Source organism: Anomaloglossus baeobatrachus, chromosome 1, assembly GCF_048569485.1.
Source record: "Anomaloglossus baeobatrachus isolate aAnoBae1 chromosome 1, aAnoBae1.hap1, whole genome shotgun sequence".
Taxonomy (NCBI): Eukaryota; Metazoa; Chordata; class Amphibia; order Anura; family Aromobatidae; genus Anomaloglossus; species Anomaloglossus baeobatrachus.
Window position 1 is genome coordinate 329,109,791 of NC_134353.1, and position 27,176 is coordinate 329,136,966.

At 41.2% G+C, this 27,176-nt stretch overlaps 2 long non-coding RNA genes across 2 annotated transcripts in view; both read left to right on the forward strand.

Annotated features, from left to right (window-relative positions):
• The window catches only part of LOC142292288 (uncharacterized), a 48,823-nt gene extending 42,193 nt beyond the window's left edge, over nt 1-6,630 (forward strand). The window contains exon 3 of the long non-coding RNA XR_012750594.1: nt 6,562-6,630. This is a non-coding gene — a long non-coding RNA (uncharacterized LOC142292288). The remainder of the gene's footprint in view (nt 1-6,561) is intronic.
• A 1,565-nt stretch (nt 6,631-8,195) lies between these two features.
• Nucleotides 8,196-27,176, forward strand: part of LOC142292291 (uncharacterized) — a 30,465-nt gene continuing 11,484 nt past the window's right edge. The window contains exon 1 of the long non-coding RNA XR_012750595.1: nt 8,196-8,244. This is a non-coding gene — a long non-coding RNA (uncharacterized LOC142292291). The remainder of the gene's footprint in view (nt 8,245-27,176) is intronic.

Sequence of the window (27,176 nt, forward strand, 5' to 3'; positions counted from 1 at the left end):
ATTTATATTGGTGGATCTTTGCCTCCTTATTGGAAGTTTGCGCTGGGCTAGGGGACACCTGGTGGTTGTCAGTGGAAAGAGGGGTCAGGAAGTGGTGTTGGGCAGGATGGGTGGGCCATTCGGGGCCCTCCTTGTCACGATTGGGTTTCTCTGTTGGGGGGTAGTGCCGGAAATGAGCCGTATATAGATGTATATATTTCGGCTTGTTCAAAACGTATCTTATCTGGAGGAGTCATCGGTGTATGCCTGCTTGGCTCCAGAATTGTCGGCGGTTTATTATGTGTCGTTTGACAGAGGGTGGGATTTGGTAAAGGCGGTGAGCCGGGGAGCATTGATGGCAAAAGGCGAATTTGGAGGTGGCATTTAGGTTGTTACTGGTCCACCCTGCTAGCTAGCAGTTCTGGTGCTGCGGTGGGGAGGGGAGTTATTATTATGTTGATCGGTGGGTGCTAATGGGTTGTTGTCCCATTTTATGTTCCTTTGGAGGCGGTTATTTCTTGGTGGAGTGGTTTGTGCGTGGTGTGTCCCAGCTTACACCTCTTATTCATTATAGGTTGATTCTCTTTACATCGGGTTGGCGGGTTGATGATTCGTTGGGGTTGATTGTTTTATTACAGATGGTGGTGGATACTCTTTTGGGCCTGTTGGCGCAGGCGAAGACTGAGGGTCGAACGCCAGTGATACGGTTTGTGGGGATAAAGTTTGATGTTATGGTCAGAGGGGTAGGATTCGTGGGTAATGGTGTGGTCCTATGGGCTGCGATAGAGGCAGTTAGGTCAGCTAAGACGGTGCGGTTTCAGGCGGTGCAGTCTTTGCAGGGGCGGTCGAACCACGGGTGCAGAGTTACGCCGCTGGGGTGCGTGTCTGCTGGACGGCTGGCGATGGCTGCGCCAAGGGTGCAGCCATCGGATCCTTTGTGTGTGGTCACGAGGGAGATCAATGATGATCTGATGGTGTAGGAGGTTTTTTCTTACGGCGATTTAGTGGCCGCGGATTGTGGCTGGGTAAGGTGCTACCTGATGGAACGTAGCTGCGGTACTCGGAGGCAGCGGGTCCAGTTGTTTTCTGGTTGGGCATTGTGGGGTAGCGCTTCCAATCGGTGGTAGTGGTCGGGTGGTGGAGGTTGGCAGTTTTTTCCAAGAGGAAGGTGTGCTGTCATTCTGGCTATCAGTTGGTGGAGAATTCGATTAATAGTTGGTTTGCTAATCCTGGGGCCAAGGGTGGCGTACTTGCGACAGTTGGTTTCTCAATTGGATGTGTTTAAAAAAAAAAAAAAAAAAAAAAAAAAAATGTTATGCGTGGCGCAACCAGTACTGGGGTTCGCCAAGGGAATAGCAGCTGCTGTGTTTCCTTCCAGTTCTGCAGGTCTCGGGAGTTGAGGCCGGGTAGCAGACGAGGTGGGCACGGTGTGTCCGGAGGGCTTGTGGAGTCTGGTGTGGCTGTGTTGGGGAGCGGCTCGGTGCCCAGTGACTGAGGTTATTTGGGGCTGATATTCAGAAGTATGGGTGGCGCGGATAACGTTTGGGACAATGTGTGAGGAAGGCCCGGTGGAGTATTTGATGGTGGCGTTGGCAGTGGTGAGTAACGGTTTTCAGGCTGCTAGGCCGGCGTCCGCAGTGGAGCAGAGGGTGGCGGCTGTGGCTGTCTTGTTAAGGATTAGATGTGGAGAGATGTTTTCGCAGGATCTTAGGGCGCGGCAGGCCTTGAAGGGTTTGGTCGTAAGGGTGTGAGGGAGCGGGATACAAGGGTCCGTCTCCGTTGTTTTGTGGCAGCGTTTGGTGAGTGGTTTGTGGCGGCTATGTTCATCTGAGCACGAGCGGGTTTTTGTTTCCCTTGTCCAAAACGGTTTGTGTTAGCCTTTTGGGGGGCTTTGAGATTGTGGGGTTGGTCAGCCCATCTACGGTCAAGAGCGGAGGTTGGATGTTGGAGGATGTGTCCGAGGTGGTGCAGTGGGTTGAGCGCCGGCTTTGTCGCTCACCGAATTAGATTAGGCGGGTGGTGAAGGTTGGTGTTGTTATACGCGGTCCCGGGTGCGGAATTATGTTGTGAGGGCGCCCAGGCTCATTATTGTGTCGCGTTTGTTAAGGTACCATTTTGTGGCAGTGCTGCAGACTTGATTGCAGGTGGCGGGGGTGGGCGCCCGGAATACTATGGGTCGTATTCCTTCTGGATTGGGCTGCCACGGAGGCCCCTCGGTGGGCTCAGAAAAGGGGTTGTGAGAAGTATTGGGAGGTGGGAGTCCTCTTGTTTCGGTGTTACGTTTGGCCTCAGTTGTTATCGGGTTAAGGCAATGGGGGCATTTGAGTCTTTTGGGAGTGGAATGGGTTGGCGTAACAGGTTGGTGTTATCTGTGGGTTTATAACCCCTGGGTTTTTGTGGTGAGGGTGTGCCTCATTTGGATATTTGGGCATTCGTTGGTTCTCGGGGCCTCGACGGTCTGAGGCTCGCCTGAATGTTGCCAGTTGGGTCTGGACGGGTCGATGGTACTGGTCCAGTAAATTGGAGGCAGCGATTTGGTATCTCGAGAAGTTATTTATGAATGTTTTAAAAAAAAAAAAAAAATTGTTGGTTGTTGCATTGTGTAAGACATACCTGAGCTTAATCGTGGGGTAGTTTTGATAGTGTGACCAGGTTGGAATGGCGTGTGGCTCGTGCGATAGGCAGTATCAATCGAGCCTTATTGGGGGGGCGGCACCAAAAGTTGGTGGCGCTGAACTGGTGGTTTTGGGGATGCGATGGGGGTGCATCTTCACGTGCTTGGTGCTGTTTTGTGGACGCTGGGATTGCGTGGAGGTGTGGTACAAGCTTTTGGTGTGTGGCGGGTCCAGGCCACGTAAGGAGTCACGTGCCCTGTCCTGTGGCGGGGGGTAGGTCTGGTCCAGAGGCGGTTGAAGGCAATGGTAACTGGACAGAGAGACACCATCTTGGTATGGTGGCTCCAGGTTCCGGGATGTTGCAGGCACGGGGTTCTGCAAAGTTGGGGGGTTAATCCGTAGGTGATTAATACCTCATCTCTGGGTCGGTGTGTTGCGGCCAGGGATACTGGGGTGAGAAGTGGTTCCTGGACTGGGCCTACTCAGGGTTGTATATTTACTGTATTGGTTACTGTGTTACCTATTGTTATTTGTTGGGGTCGCCCGTTGGACGGCGCCCCCTTGTGTTAGTATGTAAATAATAGGTAATAAAGGCTGCTGTGGCCAATTTTAAACCAAGTCACATGCAGTTCGTGTATTATTTACAGATGGTATTGGTGGGTAACACACATACAGCACGACTGGAGAATCCTTCCTCAATGGTCAAGAAAGCCATGGAACCCATAGGGTGGAGGGGCGACATGACTAGAGGGAAGGGAAGGAGTGATGGGGTTAATGGAAACAGGAATGGTTTGTTTATAAGGCAGAGTAAAGGGATTGGTGGGTAGGAGGAGTTCCCTGGAGGAAGAGGTGGGACAGTTGAGGGGTGTAAGTAAAGGACTTTGACTTACCCCCTCTCTCTTGACTTCCGGATATGGAACGATCCCCGCCCACCCTCCCTTGTGTTTAATGCCGAGGGGAATTTGGTCTGGGTTGTTTCTTTGTCACAGCAGCGGGGGGTAGGTCTGGTCCAGAGGCGGTTGAAGGCAATGGTAACTGGACAGAGAGACACCATCTTGGTATGGTGGCTCCAGGTTCCGGGATGTTGCAGGCACGGGGTTCTGCAAAGTTGGGGGGTTAATCCGTAGGTGATTAATACCTCATCTCTGGGTCGGTGTGTTGCGGCCAGGGATACTGGGGTGAGAAGTGGTTCCTGGACTGGGCCTACTCAGGGTTGTATATTTACTGTATTGGTTACTGTGTTACCTATTGTTATTTGTTGGGGTCGCCCGTTGGACGGCGCCCCCTTGTGTTAGTATGTAAATAATAGGTAATAAAGGCTGCTGTGGCCAATTTTAAACCAAGTCACATGCAGTTCGTGTATTATTTACAGATGGTATTGGTGGGTAACACACATACAGCACGACTGGAGAATCCTTCCTCAATGGTCATGACCCTACCGGTTTGAGCCCTTAAAGGGACTGATAGAAAGTGCTCTCCCTAAGCTGTCCAGCGCTGTGTATGGAGCGCATACAGCTGTATCAGCGATAGGACAAGGGACGGAGCTGCGACAGTGATGTCTGACACCAAAGACGCAGAAGAGATAATGGCGTCCTGGAGGAAAATGTCCGGTTTTATAATGCAGGGACATGTGACATGGACATCCTATCACACATGCCGTTGCTTCTCTGGCAAAAAGTCCACTTAGCTGTGTGTGTGTCTGGGATTGGCTGACATGCTGGTCCGCCCCACAAGACGCGCGCGCTTAGGGAAGGAAGACAAGGAAAAAAAAGAAAAAAATGGCGATCGCCATTATAGAAACAGCAGTGATCTGAAGGCGCTGTTCACGCACACTATACACTGAAATGTCATAATAGTGTGAGTCACAGAGTGACTTACACTATTACAGCGGAAAGCCAGCTAGGAATTAGCTGTTTTTTTGCTGCTAGAACCGTTCTCGAACGTTTCTAGAACTATCGAGCTTTTGCAAAAAGCTCGAGTTCTAGTTCGATCTAGAACAGGCCCCAAAATCACTCGAGCCTAGAACTGGAGAACCTCGAACCTCGAACCGCGCTCATCTCTAGTTATAAATCATATGTGAGGAGGAATCGGCATGAAATAAATATTCCAACATACTGTATATGGAACTCGGTGGGATTATCACATACAATGGGAGAAATTGGCCTAAGGTTGGTACGCGGCCCCTAGGTAATTTGTAAAAGGCTTGAAGAAAGAGGAAGACTTTTAATGAAAAATGCCAAATATTGGCAATATAACTTGAAATTAACGCTGAGGCCACGTTCACATGTAGTGTAAATGCTGCTTTTTTTCTCCAGGAGTCCGCACCTCGAAATACAATAACAATCTCCTCTGATTATTGCACGTTTGCTGCATTTTTTATGGTCTTCCCTGATATTTGATACATGAGGTAATGCATTTTAATACTACAGAAAAGCTTTGATTCTGTGTTTAAAATGCAATGGCCTTTTCTTTTGCTTGCATTTTTTTTCCAGGCTCCACAATGAAGCCTATAGAGAGAAAATACACCATAAGCGCACAGTTCAGCGGTGTCTTTACACACACAAGGCCAGAGATTTCATGAAATCACCTCCACTTTGCTTGGACATTTAGCCCGTGTTCACATGTAGCATAAATGCCAGGTTTTCTGCTGCTTTTTTGCTGTGTTTCCAAGCAAAGTGGATGTGATTTCTTGAAAACGTTACCCGCTGTGGGTCTAAAGACGCCGCTGAACTCTGTGGTTTTGGGGTTTTTCCTCTAGAGGCTTTTATGTGCAGTTGGAAAAAACATTAAATAAAAACAAAACATAGTTACAGTTCAGAATCAAAGCTTTTCTGTACTATAAAAACACTTAAACACGCTTCTTCACATGTGCACCAAAAACACATCAAATAATGGGGAAAAGGGATAAGAAATGCAGCAAAAATGCAATAATCAGAGAAGATTCGTTTTGTTAGTTGTGGACAGAAAACAAAAAACACAGGATTTCTACAACATGTGAACACGGCCTTACACACACAAAAAAGGAACACGTAATATAGTGAAGCTTATATAAATTTGAGAAAGTTCTGGCTGAGACGACAGAGAATGATGAACAGTCCGGGGCATTTGCTGAACGTCCCTCATTGCAAAATGCGTGTGGCTTGGGGTGTGACTAGGGGTGAGATCACAATGCGCGCCGCCTACCTTATCCTTCTTTCTATTCTTCATAAATTGGAAGGTATGGATAATGTACAGAGTGGTGGTGCGCATACGTGTACTCCGCTCCATCCTATAGAGGCATCTCACAGCTGGAGGTACCAGCGGACAGATTCCCAGCAATCAGTAGAGAACTCCCTATACTGTCTCTTTTATAGATCACATAAGGCTGGGGCCACACAGGGATTACTGTGATCCCCTCGTATGACACTCGGCTCCTGTTGGCAGTACAGCAGAGCCGAGTGTCATGCTAGTAGTGTCCCTGTGACTGAGGTCTGACTATGCGAGCGGACCTCAGCTGCGGGAGGCGGGCCAGCGATGAGGAGGGGTGGGCTGGTGCTGCGGAGGGGAGGGCCGGCACTGAGGAGGAGCGGCCGGAGCTGCAGAGGGGAGGGAGGGATTTCTCTCCCTCTCTCCTCCGTAGCCGGCTATTGCCATTCTCGCACTGCACTAGCGGTACACCGGTGTATCACGAGTGCAGTGTGATTTTTCTCTCGCCCCATACACTTGAATGGGTGTGAGAGAAAGAGACTCGCATTACAGTCGTAGCATGCTGCGATTGTTTTCTCGGTCCAATTAGGGCTGAGAAAATAATCGCTCATGTGCGCTGACACACAGGCTTATATTGGTCAGAGTGGAATGCTATGTTTTATCGCACTCCACTCGCACCGTTTTTCTCGCCGTGTGTCTTAGACCTAATTACTAGAGTTACACAAGGTTCTAGTATAACGCTAACCCTAACACACATTGATATATTTTCCATGTTCTATAGGCTGGACACAGTGTTTCAAAAATTGTTTGAAAAAAAATATATGGACATGAAACAAAAGATCGTAATGATGTAAGTAAAGAAATGTAATGATGTAATATGAATAAACCTTATAAATGATATAATAATATAGATGTTTCCTTATCCCTGGTGACTGGTCCATTTCATTCAGGCAGAGAGGATACACTGTAAACCCCATCTGCACACACAAATATCTGTATATCCGGATACTTGTCAGTTATTGGGTACCAGTCATGTATGATATTTTACGTACAAATATGCCATAATAGTCTTTGTGAGATAGAAACAGTAGAGGAATAATTATTTAAATTGTTAAAAAGGAGAAAACTCACATGAGCCAGTATTGTAATATGGCTTATTTAGATTAAAAGACATATAATTTATGTAGGGATATGTGTGCAAAGCTCATCTGACTGTTTTCTCACTGAACAGGACTGAGCAGCCTGCACTGTATTAGAATACATGAAGTGTATTAGAATACATGAAGGGTGCATAAGACAAAATGCAAGATAACTGCAATATTGATAGTTTTTGCTATCAATGTTTATCTATTGTAAATTTTAAAAAGGAAAATAATATGCAAATAGAAGCTGGGCCATATTGTGTTTTTCAGCCACTAATCTTCTAGGTCTCTATTTATCCTATACAGAAAGTGCGCCCTCTGTTGGCAGCTGATGGCAGACAGATTTTAGCATTTAAAGGGAATCTATCACAGGGTTTTTGCTACTGCTTCTAAAACAGTGATTCCAGCAATGTGTCACTTATTGTGCTGCTTAGTGCAGTTTTAATAAAATCACCGTTTTATCAGCTGCAGATTTACAAGTTCTCAGAATGCTGAGCTCTGTATCACTCCATCCACACCACTAATTGACAGCTTTCTGTGTACTCTGTGTATAACCAAAAGACTGTCAAATAGGAGTGAGTGCAGAGTTACACAGAAATCATGAGTATAGAGGACTGCATGACAGCAGGTTTACTAGTGCTTTAGTGTTAATAGCCTGCTGATAAACGTTATTTTATCAAAACTACAGCAAGCAGCCTAGGAAGTGACATGTCGTTGTAAGAAAGGTTTCCGTCTCTACATCATGCTGCTCTCAGAAGAGGTGGCAAACACCTAGTGACAATTCTCCTTAAAATGAAACTGTCACCAAGTTTTGAGTTACTCAGGGCTGTACACCACTGATTAGTAGCTTTCTGCATACACTGTGATTTTACAGAATGCTGCTAATCACTGCTGGGGGTGAAGTTATATAGAGTAGGAGTTCTACATGGCACGCGACAACTAGTCCTCTAGTGATAAGCTCCTGCTGATAAAACAGTGGGATCTACCGCAATCAGCCCAATAAGTGACACTGTAATCAGGGTCTCTGACCCTATATCATGCTGTTTCCATATTAAAGAGCACAAACCCGCTGATAGATTACTTTTAATGGTGTAATTTAGTAAAATGTAAAAATTTTAGCAAAGAAGGGATGGAGGGAAAGAGGAGCGATCCAGACAAATTTGTTATGGTTGGTTAGGAATGCTGATGAAAATCGTAATAATGGCATTTGTACATTTCAATGACATTTTATTTTCCATGTACAATAGAGAGGAGGACATAAAAAATCTAAATAAAGTGATTGAAGAGAACACCATAGAGCTGGATAATATACACCAGCCTCTGTAAGTACTGATATATTAAGCTATATACAGTTAGGTCCAGAAATATTTGCACAGTGACACAAGTTTTGTTATTTTAGCTGTTTACAAAAACATGTTCAGAAATACAATTATATATATAATATGGGCTGAAAGTGCACACTCCCAGCTACAATATGAGAGTTTTCACATCCAAATCGGAGAAAGGGTTTAGGAATCATAGCTCTGTAATGCATAGCCTCCTCTTTTTCAAGGGACCAAAAGTAATTGGACAAGGGACTCTAAGGGCTGCAATTAACTCTGAAGGTGTCTCCCTCGTTAACCTGTAATCAATGAAGTAGTTAAAAGGTCTGGGGTTGATTACAGGTGTGTGGTTTTGCATTTGGAAGCTATTGCTGTGACCAGACAACATGCGGTCTAAGGAACTCTCAATTGAGGTGAAGCAGAACATCCTGAGGCTGAAAAAAAAGAAAAAATCCATCAGAGAGATAGCAGACATGCTTGGAGTAGCAAAATCAACAGTCGGGTACATTCTGAGAAAAAAAGGAATTGACTGGTGAGCTTGGGAACTCAAAAAGGCCTGGGCGTCCACGGATGACAACAGTGGTGGATGATCGCCGCATACTTTCTTTGGTGAAGAAGAACCCGTTCACAACATCAACTGAAGTCCAGAACACTCTCAGTGAAGTAGATGTATCTGTCTCTAAGTCAACAGTAAAGAGAAGACTCCATGAAAGTAAATACAAAGGGTTCACATCTAGATGCAAACCATTCATCAATTCCAAAAATAGACAGGCCAGAGTTAAATTTGCTGAAAAACACCTCATGAAGCCAGCTCAGTTCTGGAAAAGTATTCTATGGACAGATGAGACAAAGATCAACCTGTACCAGAATGATGGGAAGAAAAAAGTTGGGAGAAGAAAGGGAATGGCACATGATCCAAGGCACACCACATCCTCTGTAAAACATGGTGGAGGCAACGTGATGGCATGGGCATGCATGGCTTTCAATGGCACTGGGTCACTTGTGTTTATTGATGACATAACAGCAGACAAGAGTAGCCGGATGAATTCTGAAGTGTACCGGGATATACTTTCAGCCCAGATTCAGCCAAATGCCGCAAAGTTGATCGGTCGGCGCTTCATAGTACAGATGGACAATGACCCCAAGCATACAGCCAAAGCTACCCAGGAGTTCATGAGTGCAAAAAAGTGGAACATTCTGCAATGGCCAAGTCAATCACCAGATCTTAACCCAATTGAGCATGCATTTCACTTGCTCAAATCCAGACTTAAGACGGAAAGACCCACAAACAAGCAAGACCTGAAGGCTGCGGCTGTAAAGGCCTGGCAAAGCATTAAGAAGGAGGAAACCCAGCGTTTGGTGATGTCCATGGGTTCCAGACTTAAGGCAGTGATTACCTCCAAAGGATTCGCAACAAAATATTGAAAATAAAAATATTTTGTTTGGGTTTGGTTTATTTGTCCAATTACTTTTGACCTCCTAAAATGTGGAGTGTTTGTAAAGAAATGTGTACAATTCCTACAATTTCTATCAGATATTTTTGTTCAAACCTTCAAATTAAACGTTACAATCTGCACTTGAATTCTGTTGTAGAGATTTCATTTCAAATCCAATGTGGTGGCATGCAGAGCCCAACTCGCGAAAATTGTGTCACTGTCCAAATATTTCTGGACCTAACTGTATTAACCTGGAAAAAAACATTTGCTTCCTTCTGCTCAGGCAATGTTCCCCAAATCGGAGGACTGGTTTTTCCAGCAGGAAATGTGTGTATGTACAGTTGTACACTATGTGTGTATGTATGTATGTATGTGTATATGTATGTCTGTATGTATGTGTGTATGTAAGTAAATGTACTGTATGTATGTGTGTGTATGTATGTATGTGTATATGTACAATGTGTGTGTATATTTGTGCATATGTATGTGTGTGCATTTGTGTGTATGTGTGTGTATGTATGTAAGCGTGTGTATGTGTGTGTCTATGTACAATATGTGTGTATGTATGTAAGTGTGTGTGTGTATGTATGTATGTGTATATGTACAATGTGTGTGTATATTTGTGCATATGTATGTGTGTGTATTTGTGTGTATGTGTGTGTATGTATGTAAGCGTGTGTATGTGTGTGTCTATGTACAGTATGTGTGTATGTATGTAAGTGTGTGTGTGTATGTGTATACAGTGCTGGCCAAACGTATTGGCACCCCTGCAATTCTGTCAGAGAATACTCAGTTTCTTCCTGAAAATGATTGCTATCACAAATTCTTTGGTATTATTATCTTCATGTAATTTGTCTTCAATGAAAAAAAAAATATATGTTAAAAAGCCAAATTGGATATAATTCTACACCAAACATAAAAAAGGGGGTGGACAAAAGTATTGTCACTGTTTGAAAAATCATGTGGTGCTTCTCTAATTTGTGTAATTTACAGCACCTGTGGCACCTAACAGGTGTTGGCAATAACTAAATCACACTTGCAGCCAATTGACATGGATTAAAGTTGACTCAACCTCTGTCCTGTATCCTTGTGTGTACCACATTGAGTATGGAGAAAAGAAAGAAGACCAAAGAACTGTCTGAGGACTTGAGAATCCAAATTGTGAGGAAGCATGAGCAATCTCAAGGCTACAAGTCCATCTCCAAAGACCTGAAAGTTCCTGTGTCTACGGTGCGCAGTGTCATCAAGAAGTTTAAAGCCCATGGCACTGTGGCTAACCTCCCTAGATGTGGAAGGAAAAGAAAAATTGACGAGAGATTTCAACGCAAGATTGTGCGGATGGTGGATAAAGAACCTCGACTAACATCCAAACAAGTTCAAGCTGCCCTGCAGTCCGAGGGTACAACAGTGTCAACCCGTACTATCCGTCGGCGTGTGAATGAAAAGAAACTGTATCTTAGGATACCCAGGAAGACCCCACTTCTTACCCCGAGACATAAAAAAGCCAGGCTGGAGTTTACCAAAACTTACCTGAGAAAGCCTAAAACGTTTTGGAAGGATGTTCTCTGGTCAGATGAGACAAAAGTAGAGCTTTTTGGGAAAAGCCATCAACATAGAGTTTACAGAAAAAAAAGAGGCATTCAAAGAAAAGAACACGCTCCCTACAGTCAAACATGGTGGAGGTTCCCTGATGTTTTGGGGTTGCTTTGACGCCTCTGGCAGTGGACTGCTTGACCATGTGCATGGCATTATGAAGTCTGAAGACTACCAACAAATTTTGCAGCATAATGTAGGGCCCAGTGTGAGAAAGCTGGGTCTCCCTCAGAGGTCATGGGTCTTCCAGCAGGACAATGACCCAAAACCCACTTTAAAAAGCACTAGAAAATGGTTTGAGAGAAAGCACTGGAGGCTACTAAAGTGGCCAGCAATGAGTCCAGACCTGAATCCCATAGAACACCTGTGGAGAGATCTCAAAATGGCAGTTTGGAGAAGGCACCTTTCACATCTCAGGGACCTGGAGCAGTTTGCCAAAGAAGAATGGTCTAAAATTCCAGCAGAGCATTGTAAGAAACTCATTGATGGTTACCGGAAGCAGTTGTTCGCAGTTATTTTGGCTAAAGGTTGTGCAACCAAGTATTAGGCTAAGGGTGCCAATACTTTTGTCTGGCCCATTTTTGGAGTTTTGTGTTAAATGATCAATGATTTGATTTTTGTTTCATTCTCTTTTGTGTTTTTTCATTGCAAGCAAAATAAATGAAGATAATAATGCCAAAGAATTTGTGATTGCAATCATTTTCAAGAAGAAACTGAGTATTATCTGACAGAATTGCAAGGCTGCTAATACTTTTGGCTAGTACTGTATATATATGTGTGTATGTATGTATGTATATGTATGTACACTGCCATTCTAAACTTTGGGGTCACCCAGACAATTTTGTCTTTTCCATGAAAAATCATACTTTTATTTATCAAATGAGTTGCACAATAAATAGAATATATAGTTCAGACATTGACTAGGTTAAAAATAATGATTTTTACTTGAAATAATAATTTTCTCCTTCAAACTTTGCTTTTGTCAAAGAATGCCCCTTTGCAGTAATTCCAGCTTTGCAGACCTTTGGCATTCTAGCTGTTAATGTGCGGAGGTAATCTGGTGATTTTTCTCCCCATGCTTCCCCCCTCCCTCAAGTTGGATTGGCTTGATGGGCACTTTTTGCTTACCATACAGTCAAGCTGCTCCCACAAAAGCTCAATAGGGTTGAGATCTGGTGACTGGGCTGGCCACTTCATTACAGATAGATTACCAGCTGCCTGCTTCTTCCCTAAATAGTTCATGTATAATTTGGAGGTGTGCTTTGGGTCATTGTCCTTAAGTAGGATGAAATTGGCTCCATTCAAGCGCTGTCCACAGGGTATGGCGGTGCAAAATGGAGTGAGAGCCTTCCTTATTCAAAATGCCTTTTACCTTGTACAAATCTCGCACTTTACCAGCACCAATGCAACCCCAGACCATCACATTACTTCCACCATGCTTGACAGATGGCGTCAGGCACTCTTCCGACATCTTTTCAGTTGTTCTGCGTCTCACAAATGTTCTTCTGTGTGATCCAAACACCTCAAACTTCGATTCGCCTGTCCATAACACATTTTTCCAATCTTCCTCTGTCCAATGTCTGTGTTATTTTGCCCAAATTAATCTTTTCTTTTATTAGCCAGTCTTAGATATGGCTTTTTTTTTTGCCACTCTGCCCTGAAGGCCAGCATCTCGGAGTCGCCTCTTCAATGTAGATGTTGACACTGGCGTTTTGCGGGTACTATTTAATGAAGCTGCCAGTTGAGGACCTGTGAGGCGTCAATTTCTCAAACTAGAGACTCTAATGTATTTGTCTTGTTGCTCAGTTGTGCAGTGGGGTCTCCCACTTCTTTCTACTCAGGTTACAGCCTTCTCTTCTGAAGGGAGCAGAACACACCGTTGTAGGAAATCTTCAGTTTTTTGGCAATTTCTTGCATGGAATATCCTTAGTTTCTAAGAGCAAAAATAGACTGTCGAGTTTCACATGAAAGTTCTCTTTTTCTGGACATTTTGAGAGTTTAATGGAACCAACAAATCTAATGCTCCAGATTCTCAACTAGCTCAAAAGAAGGTCAGTTTTATAGGTTCTCTAATCAGCAAAACTGTTTTCAGCTGTGCTAACATACTTGCAGAAGGGTTTCCAAGGGATTTCTAAACATCCATTAGCCTTCTAACGCAGTTAGCAAACACAATTTACCAATAGAACACTGGGGTGGTGGTTGTTGGAAATGGGCCTCTATAGACCTATGTAGATATTGCATTAAAAATCAGATGTTTGCAGCTAGAATAGTCATTTACCACATTAACAATGTATAGAGTGTGTTTCTGTTTAATTTAATGTTAGCTTCATTGAAAAAAATGTGCTTTTCTTTAAAAAATAAGGAAATATCTAAGTGACCTCAAACTTTTGAACGGTAGTGTATGTGTATGTATGTGTATGTGTGTGTATGTGTAAGTGTGTATGTATGTACAGTCAGGGCCAGAAATATTTGGACAGTGACACACGTTTTGTTATTTTAGCTGTTTACAAAAACATGTTCAGAAATACAATTATATATATAATATGGGCTGAAAGTGCACACTCCCAGCTGCAATATGAGAGTTTTCACATCCAAATCGGAGAAAGGGTTTAGCAATCATAGCTCTGTAATGCATAGCCTCCTCTTTTTCAAGGGACCAAAAGTAATTGGACAAGGGACTATAAGGGCTGCAATTAACTCTGAAGGCGTCTCCCTCGTTAACCTGTAATCAATGAAGTAGTTAAAAGGTCTGGGGTTGATTACAGGTGTGTGGTTTTGAATTTGGAAGCTGTTGCTGTGACCAGACAACATGCGGTCTAAGGAACTCTCAATTGAGGTGAAGCAGAACATCCTGAGGCTGAAAAAAAAGAAAAAATCCATCAGAGAGATAGCAGACATGCTTGGAGTAGCAAAATCAACAGTCGGGTACATTCTGAGAAAAAAGGAATTGACTGGTGAGCTTGGGAACTCAAAAAGGCCTGGGCATCCACGGATGACAACAGTGGTGGATGATCGCCGCATACTTTCTTTGGTGAAGAAGAACCCGTTCACAACATCAACTGAAGTCCAGAACACTCTCAGTGAAGTAGGTGTATCTGTCTCTAAGTCAACAGTAAAGAGAAGACTCCATGAAAGTAAATACAAAGGGTTCACATCTAGATGCAAACCATTCATCAATTCCAAAAATAGACAGGCCAGAGTTAAATTTTCTGAAAAACACCTCATGAAGCCAGCTCAGTTCTGGAAAAGTATTCTATGGACAGATGAGACAAAGATCAACCTGTACCAGAATGATGGGAAGAAAAAAGTTTGGAGAAGAAAGGGAACGGCACATGATCCAAGGCACACCACATCCTCTGTAAAACATGGTGGAGGCAACGTGATGGCATGGGCATGCATGGCTTTCAATGGCACTGGGTCACTTGTGTTTATTGATGACATAACAGCAGACAAGAGTAGCCGGATGAATTCTGAAGTGTACAGAGATATACTTTCAACCCAGATTCAGCCAAATGCCGAAACGTTGATCAGACGGCGCTTCATAGTACAGATGGACAATGACCCCAAGCATACAGCCAAAGCTACCCAGGAGTTCATGAGCGCAAAAAAGTGGAACATTCTGCAATGGCCAAGTCAATCACCAGATCTTAACCCAATTGAGCATGCATTTCACTTGCTCAAATCCAGACTTAAGACGGAAAGACCCATAAACAAGCAAGACCTGAAGGCTGCGGCTGTAAAGGCCTGACAAAGCATTAAGAAAGAGGAAACACAGCGTTTGGTGATGTCCATGGGTTCCAGACTTAAGGCAGTGATTGCCCCCAAAGGATTCGCAACAAAATATTGAAAATAAAAATATTTTGTTTGGGTTTGGTTTATTTGTCCAATTACTTTTGACCTCCTAAAATGTGGAGTGTTTGTAAAGAAATGTGTACAATTCCTACAATTTCTATCAGATATTTTTGTTCAAACCTTCAAATTAAACGTTACAATCTGCACTTGAATTCTGTTGTAGAGGTTTCATTTCAAATCCAATGTGGTGACATGCAGAGCCCAACTCGCGAAAATTGTGTCACTGTCCAAATATTTCTGGACCTAACTGTATGTATGTCTGAGTATTTGTGTGTATGTAAGTGTATGTATGTGTGTATATGTGTATATGAGTATGTGTGTGTGTATATGTGTGTATATGTTTGTATGTATGTGTATGTATGTAAGTTTGTGTATGTATTTGTGTGTGTATTTGTGTGTATGTGTGTGTAACTATAATATGTAGACTGTGTCCTTCTGTCCTAAACTGGGATCGAACCATTTGATTGGACAAACGGGCCATTTTTATTTTTTTTTTCCATTCACTATATAATGCTGAACGTGTCCTCCTATCCGAAGCCAGGCCGGCGCATGCACAGTGCTATACTCACGTTGTAGTTGAGTTCTTCTATAAAATGGTGCCGGAGTCAACGAGTGTGTATACCGCCAAGAACAACGCCATTTTATTGAAAACACTGTCTGTAAATATCGCCAGTTTGTTTCACATAATATTCTTCAATAAAATGGTGGCTTGTGTAGTCGCTCACTCAAGCCCCATTTTAGTGTAGAATTAATCTACAACATAAACATAGCACTGCGGATGTGCCAGCCATAGGGATAATAGTGGTGGTCGAGGTGCAACATTTCAATAAAGGAGAGGAGTAGATAAGAAAGACCCCACTTACAAAGTCCCGCCCAGTTCCTAAATCATCGACACCCGGGCGTAGAACGGTTTCAATATCTACTGGTAGTAGCAGGTTGGTGACAGTCTTTAAAAAAACAACCCTACAGCATCCTGTATTTGTCAAAGAAAAAATGCCACTGACCTCCCAAAAACAAAGTAAAGTGAAGAATAAACCACAGGAAAGAGGCGCTGTATGCAGGAGTTTAATATTCACAGTGCGACAAATTACACTGTGTGCCGAAAATGTAAGAATTGTAAATGTATGAATGGAGGTATTAGTGTGATGGGCATCGCTGCCTTCCCCATACATCTTTATTACCTAAATGTATGAATGGAGGTATTAGGGTGATGGGCATCGATGCCTTCTCCAAACATCTTCAATACCTAAATGTATAAATGGAGGGATTAGGGTGATGGGCATCGCTGCTTTCCCCAAACATCTTCAATACCTAAATGTATGAATGGAGGTATTAGGATGATGGGCATCGCTGCCTTCCCCAAACATCTTCAATATCAAAATGTATGAATGGAGGTATTAGGGTGATGGGCATCGCTGCCTTCTCCAAACATCTTCATTACCTAAATGTTTAAATGGAGGTATTAGTGTGATGGGCATCGCTGCCCTCCCCAAACATCTTCAATACCTAAAAGTATGAATAGAGGTATTAGGGTGATGGGCATCGCTGCCTTCCCCAAACATCTTCAATACCTAAATGCATGAATGAAGGTATTAGGGTGATGGGCATCGCTGCCTTCCTCAAACATCTTCAATACCTAAATGTATGAATGGATGTATTAGACTGATGGGCATCGCTGCCTTCCCAAAACATCCTCAATACCAAAATGTGTAAATGGAGGTATTAGTGTGAAGGGCATCGCTGCCTTCTCCAAACATCTTCATTACCTAAATGTTTTAATGGAGGTATTAGTGTGATGGGCACCGCTGCCTTCTCCAAACATCTTCATTACCTAAATGTTTTAATGGAGGTATTAGTGTGATGGGCACCGCTGCCCTCCCCAAACATCCTCAATACCTAAATGTATGAATGGATGTATTAGGGTGATGGGCATCGCTGCCTTCCCAAAACATCCTCAATACCAAAATGTGTAAATGGAGGTATTAAGGTGATGGGCATCGCTGCCTTCCCCAAACATCTTCAATATCAAAATGTATGAATGGAGGTATTAGTGTGATGGGCATCGCTGCCTTCTCCAAACATCTTCATTACCTAAATGTTTTAATGGAGGTATTAGTGTGATGGGCACCGCTGCCCTCCCCAAACATCCTCAATACCTAAATGTATGAATGGAGGTATTAGGGGGATGGGCATTGCTGCCTTCCCAAAACATCCTCAATACCTAAATGTATGAATGGAGGTATTAGGGTAATGGGCATCGCTGCCCTCCCCAAACATCTTCAATACCTAAATAAATGAATGGAGGCATTAGGGTGATGGGCATCGCTGCCTTCTCCAAACATCCTCAATACCTAAATGTATGAATGGAGCTATTAGGGTAATGGGCATCGCTGCCTTCTCCAAACTTCTTCAATATCAAAATGTATGAATGGAGGTATTAGGGTAATGGGCATCGCTGCCTTCTCCAAACTTCTTCAATACCTAAATGTATGAATGGAGGTATTAGTGTGATGGGCATCGCTGCCGTCCCCAAACATCCTCAATACCTAAATGTATGAATGGAGGTATTAGGGTAATGGGCATCGCTGCCTTCCCCAAACATTTTCAATATCAAAATGTATTAATGGAGGTATTAGGGAGATGTGCATCGCTGCCTTCTCCAAACATCCTCAATGCCTAAATGTATGAATGGAGGTATTAGGGTGAGGGGCATCGCTGCCTTCCCCAAACATCTTCAATTCCAAGACAACTTAGATGAAACACATCACAGAATTCTAAGAGAAACCGTTGTTTTGTTTAACTTTTACTAAGAACGAAGTTTAAACAAAGTATAATAGAGAACTGCACAGGGCCCATATATTATTCTTACACAGGGACCATATATTATTCTGGCACAGGGCCCATATATTATTCTGGCACAGGGCCCATATATTATTCTTACACAGGACCCATATATTATTCTTACACAGGGCCCATATATTATTCTTACACAGGGCCCATATATTATTCTTACACAGGGACCATATATTATTCTTACACAGGGACCATATATTATTCTGGCACAGGGCCCATATATTATTCTTACACAGGGCCCATATATTATTCTTACACAGGGCCTATATATTATTATGGCACAGGGCCCATATATTATTCTTACACATGACCCATATATTATTCTTACACAGGGCCCATATATTATTCTTACACAGGGCCCATATATTATTCTTACACAGGGCCCATAAATTATTCTTACACAGGGCCCATATATTATTCTGGCACAGGGCCCATATATTATTCTTACACAGGGACCATATATTATTCTTACACAGGGACCATATATTATTCTGGCACAGGGCCCAAATATTATTCTTGCATAGGACCTATATATTATTCTGGCACAGGACCCATATATTATTCTTATACAGGGCCCATATATTATTCTTACACAGGACCCATATATTATTCTTACACAGGACCCATATATTATTCTTACACAGGACCCATATATTATTCTTACACAGGACCCATATATTATTCTTGCACAGGACCCATATATTATTCTTACACAGGGCCCATATATTATTCTTACACAGGGCCCATATATTATTCTTACACAGGGCCTATATATTATTCTGGCACAGGACCCATATATTATTCTTACACAGGGCCCATATATTATTCTGGCACAGGGCCCATATATTATTCTTACACAGGGCCCATATATTATTCTTACACAGGGCCTATATATTATTCTGGCACAGGACCCATATATTATTCTTATACAGGGCCCATATATTATTCTTACACAGGACCCATATATTATTCTTACACAGGGCCCATATATTATTCTTACACAGGGACCATATATTATTCTGGCACAGGGACCATATATTATTCTGGCACAGGGCCCATATATTATTCTTACACAGGGCCCATATATTATTCTTACACAGGACCCATATATTATTCTTAAACAGGGCCCATATATTATTCTTACACAGGGCCCATATATTCTTCTTGCACAGGGTCCATATATTATTCTTACGCAGGGCCCATATATTATTCTGGCACAGGGCCCATATATTATTCATTATTCTTATACAGGGCCCATATATTATTCTTACACAGGACCCATATATTATTCTTACGCAGGGCCCATCTATTATTCTGGCACAGGGCCATATATTATTCTTATACAGGGCCCATATATTATTCTTACACAGGACCCATATATTATTCTTACACAGGGCCCATATATTATTCTTATACAGGGCCCATATATTATTCTTATACAGGGCCCATATATTATTTTTACACAGGACCCATATATTATTATTACACAGGGCTCATATATTATTCTGGCACAGGGCCCATATATTATTCTTACACAGGGCCCATATATTATTCTTACACAGGGCCCATATATTATTCTTATATAGGGCCCATATATTATTCTTACACAGGGCCCATATATTAATCTGGCACATGGCCCATATATTATTCTTATACAGGGCCCATATATTATTCTTACACAGGACCCATATATTATTCTTACACAGGGTCCATATATTATTCTGGCACAGGGCCCATATATTATTCTTACACAGGGCCCACATATTATTCTTACACAGGGCCCATATATTATTCTTGCACAGGGCCCATATATTATTCTTACGCAGGGCCCATATATTATTCTTACACAGGGCCCATATATTATTCTGGCACAGGGCCCATATATTATTCTTACACAGGGACCATATATTATTCTTACACAGGGACCATATATTATTCTGGCACAGGGCCCATATATTATTCTTACACAGGGCCCATATATTATTCTTACACAGGGCCTATATATTATTATGGCACAGGGCCCATATATTATTCTTATACAGGGCCCATATATTATTCTTACACAGGACCCATATATTATTCTTGCACAGGGCCCAAATATTATTCTTGCACAGGACCTATATATTATTCTGGCACAGGACCCATATATTATTCTTATACAGGGCCCATATATTATTCTTACACAGGACCCATATATTATTCTTACACAGGACCCATATATAATTCTTACACAGGACCCATATATTATTCTTGCACAGGGCCCATATATTATTCTTACACAGGGCCTATATATTATTCTGGCACAGGACCCATATATTATTCTTATACAGGGCCCATATATTATTCTTACACAGGACCCATATATTATTCTTACACAGGGCCCATATATTATTCTTACACAGGGACCATATATTATTCTGGCACAGGGACCATATATTATTCTGGCACAGGGCCCATATATTATTCTTACACAGGGCCCATATATTATTCTTACACAGGGCCCATATATTATTCTTGCACAGGGTCCATATATTATTCTTACGCAGGGCCCATATATTATTCTGGCACAGGGCCCATATATTATTCTTACAAAGGGGCCCATATATGAATTCTGGCACAGGGCCCATATATTATTCTTATACAGGGCCCATATATTATTCTTACACAGGGCCCATATATTATTCTTACACAGGGCCCATATATTATTCTTACACAGGGCCCATATATTATTCTGGCACAGGGCCCATATATTATTCTTATACAGGGCCCATATATTATTCTTACACAGGACCCATATATTATTCTTATACAGGGCCCATATATTATTCTTACGCAGGGCCCATCTATTATTCTGGCACAGGGCCCATATATTATTCTTATACAGGGCCCATATATTATTCTTACACAGGACCCATATATTATTCTTACACAGGGCCCATATATTATTCTTATACAGGGCCCATATATTATTCTTATACAGGGCCCATATATTATTTTTACACAGGACCCATATATTATTCTTACACAGGGCTCATATATTATTCTGGCACAGGGCCCATATATTATTCTTACACAGGGCCCATATATTATTCTTACACAGGGCCCATATATTATTCTTATATAGGGCCCATATATTATTCTTACACAGGGCCCATATATTATTCTTACACAGGACCCATATATTATTCTTACACATGGTCCATATATTATTCTGGCACAGGGCCCATATATTATTCTTACACAGGGCCCACATATTATTCTTACACAGGGCCCATATATTATTCTTGCACAGGGCCCATATATTATTCTTACGCAGGGCCCATATATTATTCTGGCACAGGGCCCATATATTATTCTTACACAGGGCCCATATATTATTCTGGCACAGGGCCCATATATTATTCTTACGCAGGGCCCATCTATTATTCTGGCACAGGGCCCATATATTATTCTTATACAGGGCCCATATATTATTCTTACACAGGACCCATATATTATTCTTACACAGGGCCCATATATTATTCTTACACAGGGCCCATATATTATTCTTACACAGGGCCCATATATTATTCTTACACAGAGCCCATATATTATTCTTATACAGGGCCCATATATTATTCTTACACAGGACCCATATATTATTCTTACACAGGGCCCATATATTATTCTTGCACAGGGCCCATATATTATTCTTACACAGGACCCATATATTATTCTTACACAGGGCCCATATATTATTCTAGAACAGGGCCCATATATTATTTTGGCACAAGGCCCATATATTATTCTGGCAGAGGGCCCATATATTATTCTTACACAGGGCCCATATATTATTCTTACATAGGGCCCATATATTATTCTTACACAGGGCCCATATATTATTCTTACACAGGGCCCATATATTATTCTTGCACAGGGCCCATATAGTATTCTTACGCAGGGCCCATATATTATTCTGGCACAGGGCCCATATATTATTCTTACACAGGGCCCATATATTATTCTGGCACAGGGCCCATATATTATTCTTACGCAGGGCCCATCTATTATTCTGGCACAGGGCCCATATATTATTCTTATACAGGGCCCATATATTATTCTTACACAGGGCCCATATCTTATTCTTACACACGGTCCATATATTATTCTTACACAGGGCCCGTATACTATTCTGGCACAGGGCCCATATATTATTCTTACACAGGGCCCATATATTATTCTTAAACCGGGACCATATATTATTCTTACTCAGGAACCATATATTATTCTTACACAGGGCCCATATATTATTCTTACACAGGGCCCATATATTATTCTTACACAGGGCCCATATATTATTCTTACACAGGACCCATATATTATTCTTATACAGGACCCATACATTATTCTTATACAGGACCCATATATTATTCTTACACAGGACCCATATATTATTCTTACACAGGACCCATATATTTTTCTTACACAGGACCCATATATTATTCTTACACAGGACCCATATATTATTCTTACACAGGGCCCATATATTATTCTTACACAGGACTCATATATTTTTCTGGCACAAGGCCCATATATTATTCTTACACAGGGCCCATATATTATTCTTACAAAGGGCCCATATATTTTTCTGGCACAGGACCCATATATTATTCTTACACAGGACCCATATATTATTCTTACACAGGGCCCATATATTATTCTTACACAGGACTCATATATTATTCTGGCACAAGGCCCATATATTATTCTTACACAGGACCCATATATTATTCTTATACAGGACCCATATATTATTCTTATACAGGGCCCATATATTATTCTTACACAGGGTCCATATATTATTCTTACACAGGGCCCATATATTATTATTACACAGGCTCCATATATTATTCTTACACAGGGCCCATATATTATTCTTACACAGGGCCCATATATTATTCTTGCACAGGACCCATATATTATTCTTACACAGGACCCATATATTATTCTTACACAGGACCCATATATTATTCTTACACAGGGTCCATATATTATTCTTACACAGGGCCCATATATTATTATTACACAGGCTCCATATATTATTCTTACACAGGGCCCATATATTATTCTGGAACAAGGCCCATATATTATTCTTACACAGGACCCATATATTATTCTTATACAGGGCCCATATATTATTCTTGCACAGGAGCCAAATATTATTCTTACACAGGGCCCATATATTATTCTTACACAGGGCCCATATATTATTCTTACACAGGGCCCATATATTATTCTGGAACAAGGCCCATATATTATTCTTACACAGGACCCATATATTATTCTTATACAGGACCCATATATTATTCTTACACAGGGCCCATATATTATTCTTACACAGGGCCCATATATTATTCTTACACAGGACCCATATATTATTCTTACACAGGGCCCATATATTATTCTTACACAGGACTCATATATTTTTCTGGCACAAGGCCCATATATTATTCTTACACAGGGCCCATATATTATTCTTACACAGGGCCCATATATTATTCGTACACAGGACCCATATATTATTCTTACACAGGGTCCATATATTATTCTGGCACAGGGCCCATATATTATTCTTACACAGGGCCCACATATTATTCTTACACAGGGCCCATATATTATTCTTGCACAGGGCCCATATATTATTCTTACGCAGGGCCCATATATTATTCTGGCACAGGGCCCATATATTATTCTTACACAGGGCCCATATATTATTCTGGCACAGGGCCCATATATTATTCTTACGCAGGGTCCATCTATTATTCTGGCACAGGGCCCATATATTATTCTTATACAGGGCCCATATATTATTCTTACACAGGACCCATATATTATTCTTACACAGGGCCCATATATTAATTTTACACAGGGCCCATATATTATTCTTACACAGGGCCCATATATTATTCTTACACAGAGCCCATATATTATTCTTATACAGGGCCCATATATTATTCTTACTCAGGACCCATATATTATTCTTACACAGGGCCCATATATTATTCTTACACAGGGCCCATATATTATTCTTACACAGTACCCATATATTATTCGTACACAGGACCCATATATTATTATTACACAGGGCCCATATGTTATTCTTACACAGGACTCATATATTATTCTGGCACAAGGCCCATATATTAATCTTACACAGGACCCATATATTATTCTTATACAGGACCCATATATTATTCTTACACAGGACCCATATATTATTCTTACACAGGACCCATATATTATTCTTACACAGGGCCCATATATTATTCTTGCACAGGGCCCATATATTATTCTTACACAGGACCCATATATTATTCTTACACAGGGCCCATATATTATTCTAGAACAGGGCCCATATATTATTTTGGCACAAGGCCCATATATTATTCTGGCAGAGGGCCCATATATTATTCTTACACAGGGCCCATATATTATTCTTACATAGGGCCCATATATTATTCTTACACAGGGCCCATATATTATTCTTACACAGGGCCCATATATTATTCTTGCACAGGGCCCATATAGTATTCTTACGCAAGGCCCATATATTATTCTGGCACAGGGCCCATATATTATTCTTACGCAGGGCCCATCTATTATTCTGGCACAGGGCCCATATATTATTCTTATACAGGGCCCATATATTATTCTTACACAGGGCCCATATCTTATTCTTACACAGGGTCCATATATTATTCTTACACAGGGCCCGTATACTATTCTGGCACAGGGCCCATATATTATTCTTACACAGGGCCCATATATTATTCTTAAACGGGGCCCATATATTATTCTTACTCAGGAACCATATATTATTCTTACACAGGGCCCATAAATTATTCTTACACAGGGCCCATATATTATTCTTACACAGTGCCCATATATTATTCTTACACAGGACCCATATATTATTATTACACAGGACTCATATATTATTCAGGCACAAGGCCCATATATTATTCTTACACAGGACCCATATATTATTCTTATACAGGACCCATACATTATTTTTATACAGGACCCATATATTATTCTTACACAGGACCCATATATTATTCTTACACAGGACCCATATAATTTTCTTACACAGGACCCATATATTATTCTTACACAGGACCCATATATTATTCTTACACAGGGCCCATATATTATTCTTACACAGGACTCATATATTTTTCTGGCACAAGGCCCATATATTATTCTTACACAGGGCCCATATATTATTCTTACACAGGGCCCATATATTTTTCTGGCACAGGACCCATATATTATTCTTACACAGGACCCATATATTATTCTTACACAGGGCCCATATATTATTCTTACACAGGACTCATATATTATTCTGGCACAAGGCCCATATATTATTCTTACACAGGACCCATATATTATTCTTATACAGGACCCATATATTATTCTTATACAGGGCCCATATATTATTCTTACACAGGGTCCATATATTATTCTTACACAGGGCCCATATATTATTATTACACAGGCTCCATATATTATTCTTACACAGGGCCCATATATTATTCTTACACAAGGCCCATATATTATTCTTGCAAAGGACCCATATATTATTCTTACACAGGACCCATATATTATTCTTACACAGGACCCATATATTATTCTTACACAGGGTCCATATATTATTCTTACACAGGGCCCATATATTATTATTACACAGGCTCCATATATTATTCTTACACAGGGCCCATATATTATTCTGGAACAAGGCCCATATATTATTCTTACACAGGACCCATATATTATTCTTATACAGGGCCCATATATTATTCTTGCACAGGAGCCAAATATTATTCTTACACAGGGCCCATATATTATTCTTACACAGGGCCCATATATTATTCTTACACAGGGCCCATATATTATTCTGGAACAAGGCCCATATATTATTCTTACACAGGACCCATATATTATTCTTATACAGGACCCATATATTATTCTTACACAGGGCCCATATATTATTCTTACACAGGGCCCATATTTTATTCTTACACAGGACCCATATATTATTCTTACACAGGGCCCATATATTATTCTTACACAGGACCCATGTATTATTCTTACACAGGGCCCATATATTATTCTTACACAGGACCCATATATTATTCTGGCACAAGGCCCATATATTAATCTTACACAGGGCCCATATATTATTCTTACACAGGACTCATATATTATTCTGGCACAGGACCCATATATTATTCTTACACAGGACCCATATATTATTCTTACACAGGGCCCATATATTATTCTTACACAGGGTTTATATATTATTCTGGCACAGGGCCCATATATTATTCTTACACAGGGCCCATATATTACTCTTGCACAGGGCCCATATATTGTTCTGGCACAGGGCCCATATATTATTCTTATACAGGGCCCATATATTATTCTTACACAGGGTTTATATATTATTCTGCCACAGGGCCCATATATTATTCTTACACAGGGCCCATATATTATTCTTACACAGGGCCCATATATTATTCTTACACAGGGCCCATATATTATTCTTACACAGGGCCCATATATTATTCTGGCACAAGGCCCATATATTATTCTTACACAGGGCCCATATATTATTATTACACAGGGGCCATATATTATTCTTACACAGGGCCCATATATTATTCTGGCACAGGGCCCATATATTATTCTTACACAGGGTCCATATATTATTCTTACACAGGGCCCATATATTATTCTTACACAGGGTTTATATTTTATTTTGGCACAGGGCCCATATATTATTCTTATACAGGACCCATATATTATTCTTACACAGGGCCATTATATTATTCTTACAGAGGGCCCATATATTATTCTTTTACAGGGCCCATATATTATTCTTACACTGGGCCCATAAATTATTGTAATACATTGCCTATATATTATTCTTACACAGGGCCCATATATTATTCTTATACAGGGCCCATATATTATTCTTAAACAGGGCCCATATATTATTCTTGCACAGGGCCCATATATTATTCTTACACAGGGCCCATATATTTTTCTTACACAGGGCCCATATATTATTCTTATACAGGGCCCATATATTATTCTTGCAAAGGGCCCATATATTATTCTGGCACAGGGCCCATATATTATTCTGGCACAGGG